The sequence below is a fragment of the Chiloscyllium plagiosum genome, unplaced genomic scaffold (genome assembly GCF_037043375.1).
Source record: "Chiloscyllium plagiosum isolate Xiang-an unplaced genomic scaffold, Cpla_swu_hap1 HiC_scaffold_3, whole genome shotgun sequence".
NCBI lineage: Eukaryota > Metazoa > Chordata > Chondrichthyes > Orectolobiformes > Hemiscylliidae > Chiloscyllium > Chiloscyllium plagiosum.
The window spans coordinates 21,753,371-21,765,439 of NW_028270141.1; the positions used below are offsets into that span (position 1 = coordinate 21,753,371).

Here is a 12,069-nt window from a genome sequence, read left to right on the forward strand (position 1 = left end):
GCTGAACATCCAACTCAATAGCCTGCTCCTGTTTTGTTCACCCCTGCACCAACATTTCCTTTGAACCCCTTGTTCTCACTTTGCATCCCACTACCCTGTATATTCAAAAGGTTCTATATCACCATTTCTGCCATCTTTAGACACATATTCCTCTTCTCTCCCTTATCAGATTTGTGCAGCAACTATTCCTTTCAGGACATTCTGGTCCATCCTTCCTCCACCACTCCCAACACATCCTCATAAGCACCTTCATGTAAATCACAGTAGTTGTAATACTTACCCGTTTATGTACTCACTCCTCACTACCCAAGGCCCAAGACACACCTTTCAAGTGAAGCAGCAAGCTACCTACATGTCACTAAATTTACTCTACTGTATTCACTGTCCACAACACACTCTCCTCTACACTAGGGTGACAAAAACACAGACTGAATGTCTGCGCTGTGGAACAGGTGCATTCTGTCCATAAAAATGATTCCAGTTATCTGTCAATTCAACATACTACTGGTGTTCCCATACCACAATTTCTGTCTATTTAAAGTGCTCCAGCAAGGTTATGATTACCACCCCTATCCCCAAGTCTCGTCATGACATGGGTTGCTTTCAGCACAGCCACCTCACCTTCACCCCCTCATAACTCACATCATCTACCTAGCTTTTCTTCCCTGGCATACTATCAACAATTATTTTGTTGATCTACTTTTGTTTTCTCTCTCTCTCTCTCTCTCTCTCTCTGGGCTCCATCTCCACCTATTCCACCCCTCCCATTAACAGCATAAATACCACCTTTTCCGATTTGCTATCAGTTCAGAACATTACTGGACTCAATTTTAAATCTGCTTCTCTCTTCACAGATATTGGGCTGGAGTAATTTCCTGTTTTTCAACATTTCGGAATCAGGAAAATTTGCACAATAAGTTGCTTAGTGCAGAAGTGAGTTTGAGCACCTACAACCTGGAAAGGACAGCCTGGAAACAGAGCAACGGAAATCCATCTTGCATCCTAGCTTTGCTGAACAGAGCAAAAATAAAGGATTTAGGGATTTAGGGTCTTTTACAGAAGGTTGCTCTCTGTGCAATGCAGAGGAGGTTGTGCAAGAGAGCTTAGAGATTACAATTTGAAAGAATACATAATCAGTTTGTGGAGTTTCGGCCAGTGACACAGATTATGCCATTAACCCTTGAGCTGTGGCCATTTTAATGGATGCAAAAGCTGGGCCACGCATACAGGAATCTGTGATATCATTAATAACAACAGTCAGAATTACCATACCACAACTGCCTTTTCCTCCTTGAGTAAACGGATAATAAATGGATAGAGTCTCAGCCAGATCAATAATGTCCTACAGATCAATTTTAGAATGGGTTTATACTCTTGAAATGATTAATTAGATTACTTACAGTGTGGAAACAGGCCCTTTGGCCCAACAAGCCCACACCGACCCTCCGAAGAGCAACCCACTCAGACCCATTCCCCTACATTCACCCCTTCACCTAACACTATGGGCAATTTAGCATGGCCAATTCACCTAACCTGCACATTTTTGGACTATGGGAGGAAACCGGAGCACCTGGAGGAAACCCACGCAGACACAGGGAGAATGTGCAAACTCCACACAGACAGTTGCCTGAGGTGGGAATTGAACCCGGGTCTCTGGCACTGTGAGGCAGCAGTGCTAACCATTGTGGGAATGATTCTACAACATTTAGCTCTCAATATGACAGCTCATTTTGATCTTCGCAAACCCATTACCAATGCACTTCCATTTTCCCAGATAAATAGGCATTTAGGGAAATAAATTCTAAAATTTGCAAGATTTTCACAATTTTTAAACAGGGAAATAACTTGGATGAGACTGCTTATTCTATATAAAATACATACTGTAACTTAGAGAAGCATGCGTTCGCAGCATTATTCAAATTATGCTATTTTGTAGAAGACAGTACAATGTTGAAACAAAATCAGAAATTGCTCAAAAAAGCTAATTTGGTAACATCTGTGGACAGAAGGCAGAGTTGATGTTTCAGGTCCGGTGACCCTTCTCCAGAAGAAGATTCTGAAGAAAGCCTGCTGAACTTTTCCAGCAATTTCTGACTGTTTCCGATTTCCAGCATCCCCTGTTCTTTGTACTAAGAAAGTAGTGTTTTGACCAAGAATTTCTCAATTACTTGCCTAGAATTTGTAAGCTTTAGTATTGGAAATCATTGGACAAGATCACCTTTAATATGTCTCACACTCTCTTCCCCTTCAGAAAATGGCTGGTAGTAGTTACTCAAGGGTTCTTAAATACTAGCTGCTGTGGCTTTACTCAAAGTAAAATAAATTGTGTGCCTATCTACAACTGTCTTTGTTGGTCTTCTACATTCTTTTGTTCTTGTGCTAGGACTATCATTCTTATGATACTCTCTACAATTCACCATCTCTTCTACTTACCGTTCCTTTCTCCAACTTTCTGCTCCCTTCTGTATGTCCCTCTCTCTATATATTTTCCTTCCTCTGATTCACCATCGCTCTGCAAGAATCCATATAGAGTTATTTACAGCTAGGGCAGAACCACAACTGTGATACAGTTAGAGAATCTAGTTCTGTAGAGATAAACTGCTAAGCAGTTATAATCTGGCAAAAGGGAGAACAGTTGAGTAAACCTACTCAGAGCTGCTTCCAATGCATTTCTATCTTTTGACATGATACAAAGTATGGACTATTGATTTTTAAATTCTGTTGTCTGGTTCTATAATTGGGACTTCCATGACTGAAATGGATTTTAAAAAACCAAACGGACTTAAAAAAGGCCTCAGTGATCATCTGACCATATAGGGTAGCCAAGATCCATAAAACCATGTGGAATAAACTAAACCATCTGAACTGAAATTGACATTTTATCATAACACTGGAACTAGTCACCCAATCAGGCACAGAAAAGGCTCTCTTCACCCATTTTAAATTGCATGCAAGAACATTTCATATAACACAGATGAAAAACTTTACCTCCAATTGTCAAGCTAGAAGACAATGAAGACAGCCATAAAATATGAACACCTGCTTGCATCTGGCAGAACAGTAGACATAGATCTTAGACTGCAAAATTGGAACTAGCTAGAGAAAATGCATTTTTTGCCTTTCAAAAAGGAAAGATGTCTAGAACTGATTGGAGGGAAACACCAGACACCACAAATTTTGAAAGCATATCATCAATTTTTGCTACTATTGATGGCTCAAGACACCAACAAAAACAACTTGGTCTCCAGTTAAAATCTCACACCTCAAGGATACCCTCAAGCATTTGAAATTGTATCTTCCTTAGTTACTTTGTGCACACATGCCTGCATTTGATGTTGTGCCTTTAATCATCTTGTGAGGGATTAGCAGATGATGAAACTGATCTTTCACTTCAGAAAACCTTACCATTGGCTCCTTACTGCTATTGTGAAATCCAATTCATTGTGTTAATTGGAGAAAGACAGACCTGTGCTAAAAAGTAAATAAAATCTTTGTTGCAGTCAACAAGGGAGTTGAAAAGAGAGAAGCCAACTCATCCCTCCTCACCTGGTCATCACATCTTTCCCAAAATTCCTTAAATCCTCCAGATGTGGTTCACCAATACCCAGTACAAGTGTAACAAAATTCATTTCTGTTATATTCCATTTTCCTTGCAACAGACAACATTGCATTTATTCAACAGTACACCTAGAACCTTCAGTGTACTGCAGGATGTCTACAATCTCCATTCAGTAACATACTGATTTTCTTTTCATCTTTATATTTAACACTGAAAATCTGATGAAGTCACTTCCCCATCTCAGTTGCTCAAGCCTCAAATTGACTCATGCTCAGATGATTCATTAGACATAAACATGATTTTAGATAACTTTTAGTACAATAGTCAGGAAAGGCAGAAATAATGCAATTAAAACATGAAGGAAGGAAGGAAACTTACACCAACTTTTTTAAAAAAGCTTCTTTAAAATAATGATATATCACAAAGCACTGGACAAGATCACTGTAAAACAAGGTATGACACAGTCATGAGTCAAAAGATTGTTAAAGATATAGTATATATGGACTATCAATTTTCAAATTCCATCAACATTTCTAATGCTAGAAACCTTCACAGGATAAAGATATTTTAAAAAAGAAGACAAACACTGACTAAAAATGACTGCTGTGGAAACCTGACCACAAGCCGAGACAAGATTTGTGAAATCATTTAGAGATATTCAGACACACTGCACTGACTGTAATTACCATTTCATCCAAAGCAGACAAAGTTAGCATCAAATTCACATATTTAATTTAATTCTCACTAGCACAAGTTCATTTTGGGAGATGAAAGGACATGTGTAAACTAATCAGTTTGGAAGGCCAATGCAGCAGACTCAAGAATGTACAAAAGAGACCGATAACAAAAGCCATATGTGTACAATGAAAAAGAATGGTAAATTCTGAAGAATTTGGAAGCCCCTCTACCTCAAAGTCAATGCCTAATTGAAACACAATTTGGGACAACAGCCATTGACCGAGATCTACAAACCTTGCCACTGTTGTACAAAACGATTCAACAATTAAACAACTGATCTCAGGTTTAAAATCCTCATCATGCTTGGTTTTAAGAACTTTAATTGCCTTTAGCTTCTTCCTCATACTAGACAAACATTTCTCTCTATCCCTGAAAAAAAAGTCTGATTTCCTCCTCCTCAACCTGATCATAAGGCAAAAGGCATGGTCATTTGTTTCAAGAGCAAAGCCCCAAAAGAGGCAACTAGTGGTCTCAGTGATGAGATGAGGATGGAGATGGAGATGGAGATCAGAAGTGACACCAAAGCTCTAAAGAGACCGGATTAATCTCAATCCTTTGCTACAGAGAGGAATGGAGGTAGCAGCTTGGGAAAGAAGTTTGGAGTGGGCAATGAAAACAATTACTTCAGCATTCCTAATAATTAATTTGGAGAAAAGATCTGCTCAACCAATGCACAAAAAAAGTAGTAATTTTGAATCATTTATTCACTTTTCAAATTGTTAACGTTCAACTATACTTTATGTTTGTCAAGCTGGGAAGTTGATTGCAGACGTTTCTTCCCGTCCAGGTGACACCTTCAGTGCTTTGGAGCCTCCTGTGAAACACTGCTGTACTGTGCCTTCTGGAGTTTATTTGGTTTCGTTCCTGCTGCTTCCCATTCCCTAGTTATTCATTGTAGTGGTCTGTATATTGGGTCTAGGTCAAATGTGTTTATTGATGGAGTCCATTGGTCAGTGCCATGTTTCTAGGAATTCTCTGGTTGTCCTGTTTAGCTTGTCCTATTATTGTTGTGTTACCCCAGTGAAATCTGTGGTCCTTGTCATTCTACGTTTATGGCTACCAGGGACAGCTGGTTGTGGCATTTAGTGGCTAATTGGTGGTCATGGATGCAGTTTGTTACTAGTCTGCCTGTTTGTCTTACATATAGTGTTTCATGTAGTCTTTGCATGGAATCCTGTAACCTACATTTGTCTTGCACATGATGGCACCCTCTTATCCTATCCTTGTAACCCTGCATTTCCCAGGGCTAATCCACCTAGTCTGCACACCCCTGGACACTATGGCTATGGTAAATTGCCCAATCCACCTAATCTGCACAATTTTGGACTATGGGAGGAAACACATGCAGATGCAGGAGAATGTGCAAACTCCACACAGACAGTCACCCAAAGGAAACCAGAAGTGCTATTCTTGGTCAAAAAAAGTTTTAAAAGTGGTGTTCAACCTCAAAGCAAATTCCAATTCAAGTTAAATTCCAACTTGGGTCACAGCCCATACAGAGTAGTTTACTCAGATGCAAAATCAGAGCTCACCTCAACTCATTTTATATCTGTAGGTCAAATGCAAACATTTATGAAAATAACTGCTACAACATTGTAAAGAAAACTTGAAAAGTTTTTACTTTATTCACAGATGTGTTTAGATAAAGAAATTAACCAAAACTCAATGTTTCAAGCTAAGGTTTTTGCTGAACACTCACAGTAGGTGGCTGAGGCTGGGGTCTGTGGCTTCAGTACGAGAGAGGAGAGATAAAGTAATACTGGGCTCATCAGCTCCAGCCCCTTATTCCACAGCCTTGTATGTATGATCCCAGCACTTACATTTTCTTTTACTTTACAAATGGTTTTCTTTTTACTCATGAGAACTGCTCACCTTGTAAACATTTTCAATTTTTGTGAACTTATTTCATCAGTCTAGAATAAATTTGAAACTAAAAACAAAGGCAGAATTATACTATACTTTAATAAAGGTGCATTTTACATCATTTAAAAAATATTTTCCAGGCAGAATGATAACTGCAGTCATCCATTAAGGGGGTAGGGTCAGGAGTGTGGGGCATTGCATCCTTCATGATCACAAATGGTGACAGTGTCCCTTCCTCTGGGATAGGAAGCATGGGTTCAGGCCCCTATAACTTCTCTGAACATGCTTTTTGGAAAACCTCCTGCAAGAATTGCATTTAAAAAAATGTGTTGGATATTTCAAGTTCACCCTCAGCAACATTCCTTGATCTCACATTGAAAAACCTTTCAAAGATTTGTTGCTCCGGCAGAAAAAATGTTCAATTTCTGTAAAGCGACCCCAAGTCACTGTTGAAATTTTTTGAATTTATGTAGTCGGAGTCATACAAGATGGAAAGCGATTCTTCGTTCCAACTAGTTCACACTGACCATGTTCCCAAACTAAATTAATTCTACTTGCCTGTGTTTGGCCCCTATTACTCCAAACCTTTCCTAATCATGCACATATTCAAATATTTTAACTGTCTGCATCCACCACTTCCTCTGAAAGTTCATTCTTTATTAAAAAAGGTTTCCCCTCATAGTTTTTAAAAACTCTCTCCTCTCACCGGTCTTGAAATCCTCCACCTGAAGGAAAAAAGGACACCCACTATTCACGTTATCTATAATCCCATGATTGTTTAAACCCCTAAGAGGTCATCACCAACCTCCTACACACCAGGGAGAAGAAAAAAATCCCAGCTTATTTCTTTAACTCAAGTCCTCCATTCCTAGCAACATCCTGGTAAATGTTTTTCTGAACCTTTTCCAATTTACTAATACCCTTCCTGTAGCAGAGTGACCAGAACTGCACAGTACTCCAGAAGAGGCCTCACCAACGTCCTGAACAACCTCAACAGGATTCCCAACTCCCTTACTCAAACAGTCTGAGCAATGAAGGCAAGCACACCAAACACCTTCTTGACTACTTTGTCTACCGTGATGCAAATTTCAAAGAATTATGTACCTGGACCTCTAGGTCTCTGTTCTACAACACTACCCAGAATACGGCTGGTCACAGGCATCCATTAATTGCATAAGTTCTGCCTTTGTTTTCCCAAAATGCAATATCTCACATTTACCCAAATTAAACTCCATCTACCACTCCTCAGCACATTAGCCCAATTGTGCAAGATCTATCTGTAATCTGAGATAACCTTCTTCACTGTCCACTATACCACCAATATTGGTGTTATCCACAAACTAACCATGCTTTCTATATACTCATTCAAATCATTTATACAAATGACAATAAAAGCAGACCCAGCACTGATCTGTGTGGAATACTGCTGGTCACAAGCCTCTAGTCCAAAAAAACCCTCCAACACCTTCAAGCCAATTCTGTATCCAATTGGCAAGCTCTTCCTGAATCCCATGTTAACTAACTTTACTAATTAGTCTACCACATGGAACTTTGCCAAAGGCTTCACTAAAGTCTATATTAACAACATCCACCACTCTGCCCCCAAATCAATCCTTTTGGTTATCTCCTTAATAAAACTCAAATCAAGTTTGAAACACATGATTTCTCGCTCACAAAACCATGCTGACTATCCCTAATCAGTCTTTGCCTCTCGAAATGCATGTAAATCCTATCAAAAATCACTTCCAACTACTTAACTACCACTGATGTCAGGCTCACAGGTCTCCAGTTCCCAGGTATTCTCCTTATTTAAAGGGGCTGCAAAGGCACAACATTAGCCACTCTCCAGTCTACCAAGACCTCATCTGAGGATATGGACGATATAGAATATTTCAACAAGTTGGTAAGCTTTTTTGGTATATGTGGTTTTTTTGCCATTTATATAGCCATAAAACAATTGGATGATAAAAATTGGAAAAATTGTGTCTTAAGACTGAAATAAAAGGGAAGGAATACTTAAGGAGCTAACAAGTTAGTTTTGGCTTCCAAGGGAAAAATGAATTAGAGCAAGAAACTAGTTTGTTTTTAAAAAATAGTGTGACCTGATGTCGAACTATTAACTGGAGTTCAAGGCAGATAGATTCAGGAAGAGGCAGAGTCAATTATTGTCAGGTTTAAACTTTGAAGTAACACAAATTAGTCATGGCTATACCAGGTTCTCTTACACATTAGATGAAGGTCTAATCTAATCTTCATTAGAATGCTCATTCTCTGAAGGCTCTCAAAAGCTAGCCCAATATTGTGCAGTTTCACAACATCCATCCGATAGGAAGGAGACCAGAATTGCACGCAATAGTCCAACAGTGGCCTAACCAATGTCATGTACAGTCGCAACATGACCTCCCAACTCCTGTATTCAATATTCTGACCAATAAAGGAAAGCATACCAAATGTCTTCTTCACTATCCTATCTACCTGCGACTCCACTCTCAAGGAGCTATGAATTTGCACTCCAACGTCTCTTTGTTCAGCAACACTCCCTAGGACCTTACCATTAAAATGTATAAGGCCTGCTAAGCTTTGCTTTCCCAAAATGCAGCACCTTGCATTTATCTGAATGAAACTCCATCTGCCACTTCTCAGCCCATTGGCCCATCTGGTCAAGATCCTGTTGTAATCTGAGGTAACCCTCTTTGCTGTCCACGACACATCCAATTTTGGTGTCATCTGCAAACCTACTAACTGTACCTCTTATGCTCGCATCCAAATCATTTATGTAAATAACAAAACGTAGAGGACGCAGCACCGTTCCTTGTGGCACTCCACTGGTCACAGGCCTCCAGTCTGAAAAGCAACCCTCATCACCACCCTCTGTCTTCTACCTTTTGAGCCAGTTCTGTATCCAAATGGCTTGTTCTCCCTGTATTCCACTAGATCTAACCTTGCTAATCAGTCTCCCAGGGGGAACCTTGTCGAACGCCTTACTGAAGTCCATAGAGATCACATCTACCGCTCTGCCCTCATCAATCCTCTGTTACTTCCTCAAAAAAAGTCAATCACCTGCCAGCAATAGAGTCATAGAGATGTACCTCTGGCAATTTCTGTTTTGGTTGTTTCAGACCTGCAGCATCAACAGTTCTTTGGTTTTATTTTAGAGCTACTTGTACTCATTGACCTGCAGTTCAGCGGCATCATGCAAGATTGCTCCAGGGTCCTGAAGTCCAAAGGAACAAATTCAACACAAGCAAAAGATGAATAGAAAAACTAATTGAGAATTAAATCAGGAACAAAACAGTCAGTTTAACTCAACTCTGAATACGGCATTCCTAATGATACAGGATAATTCAGAGACTAAATTACAAGGGAATTATCCAGACCAAAGTTCACATGCCATAGATTTGATTGTCAAGAATAAGAATTGAGTTTGGAACTTCACGGAGCTACAGTCAGAGCAGGACACTTATACAAAATATTGCCCTAAAACTCCCCTTCAAGTATTATGAAGTGGGATTTCCAAAATAAAAAAAAAATTTCACAAATCCTCATAAGTGACTTTCAAACCCAGTCATCACCAATGCTGTTAAACCAGAAAACAACAAACTGAAGATACCTCTATTTAAAAAAAAAGGTGCAAGTTGTAATCTAAAGAACCAGCAGTGGATCAACTTTTAAACACCCTTCAGTTGCACTACCCTTCCATCTATAAAACTGTCCCTCCTAAAATTAGCTTCTACACTCATGCACAAGCTGAACTTCTAATTTCGGATGCATTTATATAGTACATATCTAACCACTAGAATGGCAAAGAAAAGAATGGGAGAGGGGAAAAAAAAAAGACAAAAATTATCCCCAGAATTTTTCGGTGTTACTCACAAATCAAAAATGATAGCAAATTAACTTCAAAAGCAATCTTGCACATATGACAATTTAAATGTAGAATTAAGGAAATAACTGAAGACCATATAGAATCTTTTCATTATCCACAGTCTCCCAGTACACAAGGAGAAACAGTTCTCTAATCCTACTCATGAAAGAAATTCAGATCCCAATTTTTGCCTGATCTGCTTAATGGAAACATCCCAACCTTATTCAGAGTATGTACCTGAATTAAACAAATATAAAAGAGGTTGAGTATCTTGGAGAAAAAAGTACAGGGGAAATAGTGTTTTAGTGAATGAATGGGAGGATAGGTGTGAGAAAGCTGGAGAAATAACCACCATTGTTGGATGGAGAAGAGTTCGGGAATAACAAGAGGTCAAAATTGAGAACATCCACTGTACTGATGGCTGTATGATTAGAAGAGATTGTAGCAATATTGTATTAAGGAGGTGGGACAGAAAAAGGAATGTTAACACTAGGATAAAAATCAAGGCATTGATAGACTAGGAGTTAAATGCAAGTCAGCAAGCAAAAGTCTGATGGGTGAATGGAATTGAATGTTGGTGAGTTAAACAACAGAAAATTTTGGATGAGCTCAAATTCATGGAGGGTGAAAGCCTGAAGATGGGAAGGAAAAATTCAATAGGTAGATCAGTGCACATGGAGAGATTAAAGCATCAAAATGATAGTTTAGCAGCAAGAGCAATGAAGAAATAGAAGTCGATTATTTTAGCAATGAAGACAATGAGATCAAGAGCTAATCTTACGGTTAACTAGAATTCAAAAGCAGGTTTGACCCCAGAAGTGGCCAAGATGGAGGTTAGATAGGTAGAAGAATTTAAATATGGAGGCAAAAGAAAATGTTTCAGCTTTCTTGAAGCTCAAGTAAAAGAAATTCCTGCTCAACAATGCTGGGTGATGGATAAGCAGGTTGACAATAGAGGCAGTGAAGGAGTTGAGAGAGCTGAAGTGATTGTGTTGTTGGTATTTTTCTTCTTTCAGGAGATGAGAGGGCTGTTGTTAAGTCCAACATTTAATATCCATCCTAATTACTTGAGTAGATGACACTGAGTCACATTCTTATACCACTGCTGTGACAATAAAGGATATCTGGTGGGAGTACAGTCACAAATGTCAATGCAATGGCATTGTGGAAATGCTAGAATTTCTTTTAAATTTTACACAAAGGGTAGCAAAATGTTGCTGTTTGCAATTTAGGTTGCATCTATGTGCACTGTGAATAAAAAAGTATGTAATGTATTTGTGGGAATTTAGATTTTGAAATAAAGGCAAATTTGATTTTAATTTCATTTCTGTGAAGGCAATTTTATATAAATAGGTCATCAAGTAATTTGGAAAAGTGACCCAAAGACATTATTTCCATGAAATCATGTTACCAATGGTATTAACTGATGAAAAAAGAAGTGATCAGGCTAAGTTGGTTTGTGTTTTGTTCAGAAGAATCAAGTTTCACTTTCATTCAGCAGAAGACTGAAGCTCAGTTCAAGGGAAGTAATTTCATTCTTGGAGAAGGATTTTTTTTTTAAGCTTCATAGAATCTCCATGTTGAAAGAGTTTATCGAAATCTCTTGGCCAAATCAAAATGGAAAAGTAATCTGGATCCTAAGACCTGAAAAGGAGGTTCACAACAATAAATTAAACAAAGCAACTGGCAATTTAAGCTTTGAAATGGAGTATGTGAAAAAGAAATTCAATATTTTACCAGCAATATATGTTTCTGCCATTTATATTATGATCTTTTTTCAAAATACGTCTTATATAAAATATTTCAAAGTTTTGTATTTAATGTTGAAATGAACTTTAGCTGCTCACGTGACTATGTTCAGTGACTAATCACCATAGTGACCAACTGCAAAAATTAAACTTTTGAACAATTAAAGCAGGTTTCATTCTGAGATTGACTTGTCAAATATTAACATCAGTTGAAATTATAGTGCACATGCACAGATTCGTGTGTTTAAGACACAGACTGGATATGAGGGGAGCTACATCAACTATCTTCAAAAAAA

General features: G+C 38.5%; 1 protein-coding gene across 3 annotated transcripts in view; it reads right to left on the reverse strand.

Annotated features, from left to right (window-relative positions):
- The window catches only part of LOC122541510 (membrane-bound glycerophospholipid O-acyltransferase 2-like), a 127,553-nt gene that overhangs the window by 99,581 nt on the left and 15,903 nt on the right, over positions 1-12,069 (reverse strand). The window contains exon 1 of one of the 3 annotated variants that reach the window (XM_087977900.1): positions 2,434-2,491. The exons of the other annotated variants lie outside the window; for them this stretch is intronic. The gene's annotated coding sequence lies outside the window, so the exon portion shown is untranslated. Of the gene's footprint in view, positions 1-2,433; positions 2,492-12,069 lie in introns of those variants that run through there. 3 annotated transcript variants of the gene reach the window in all.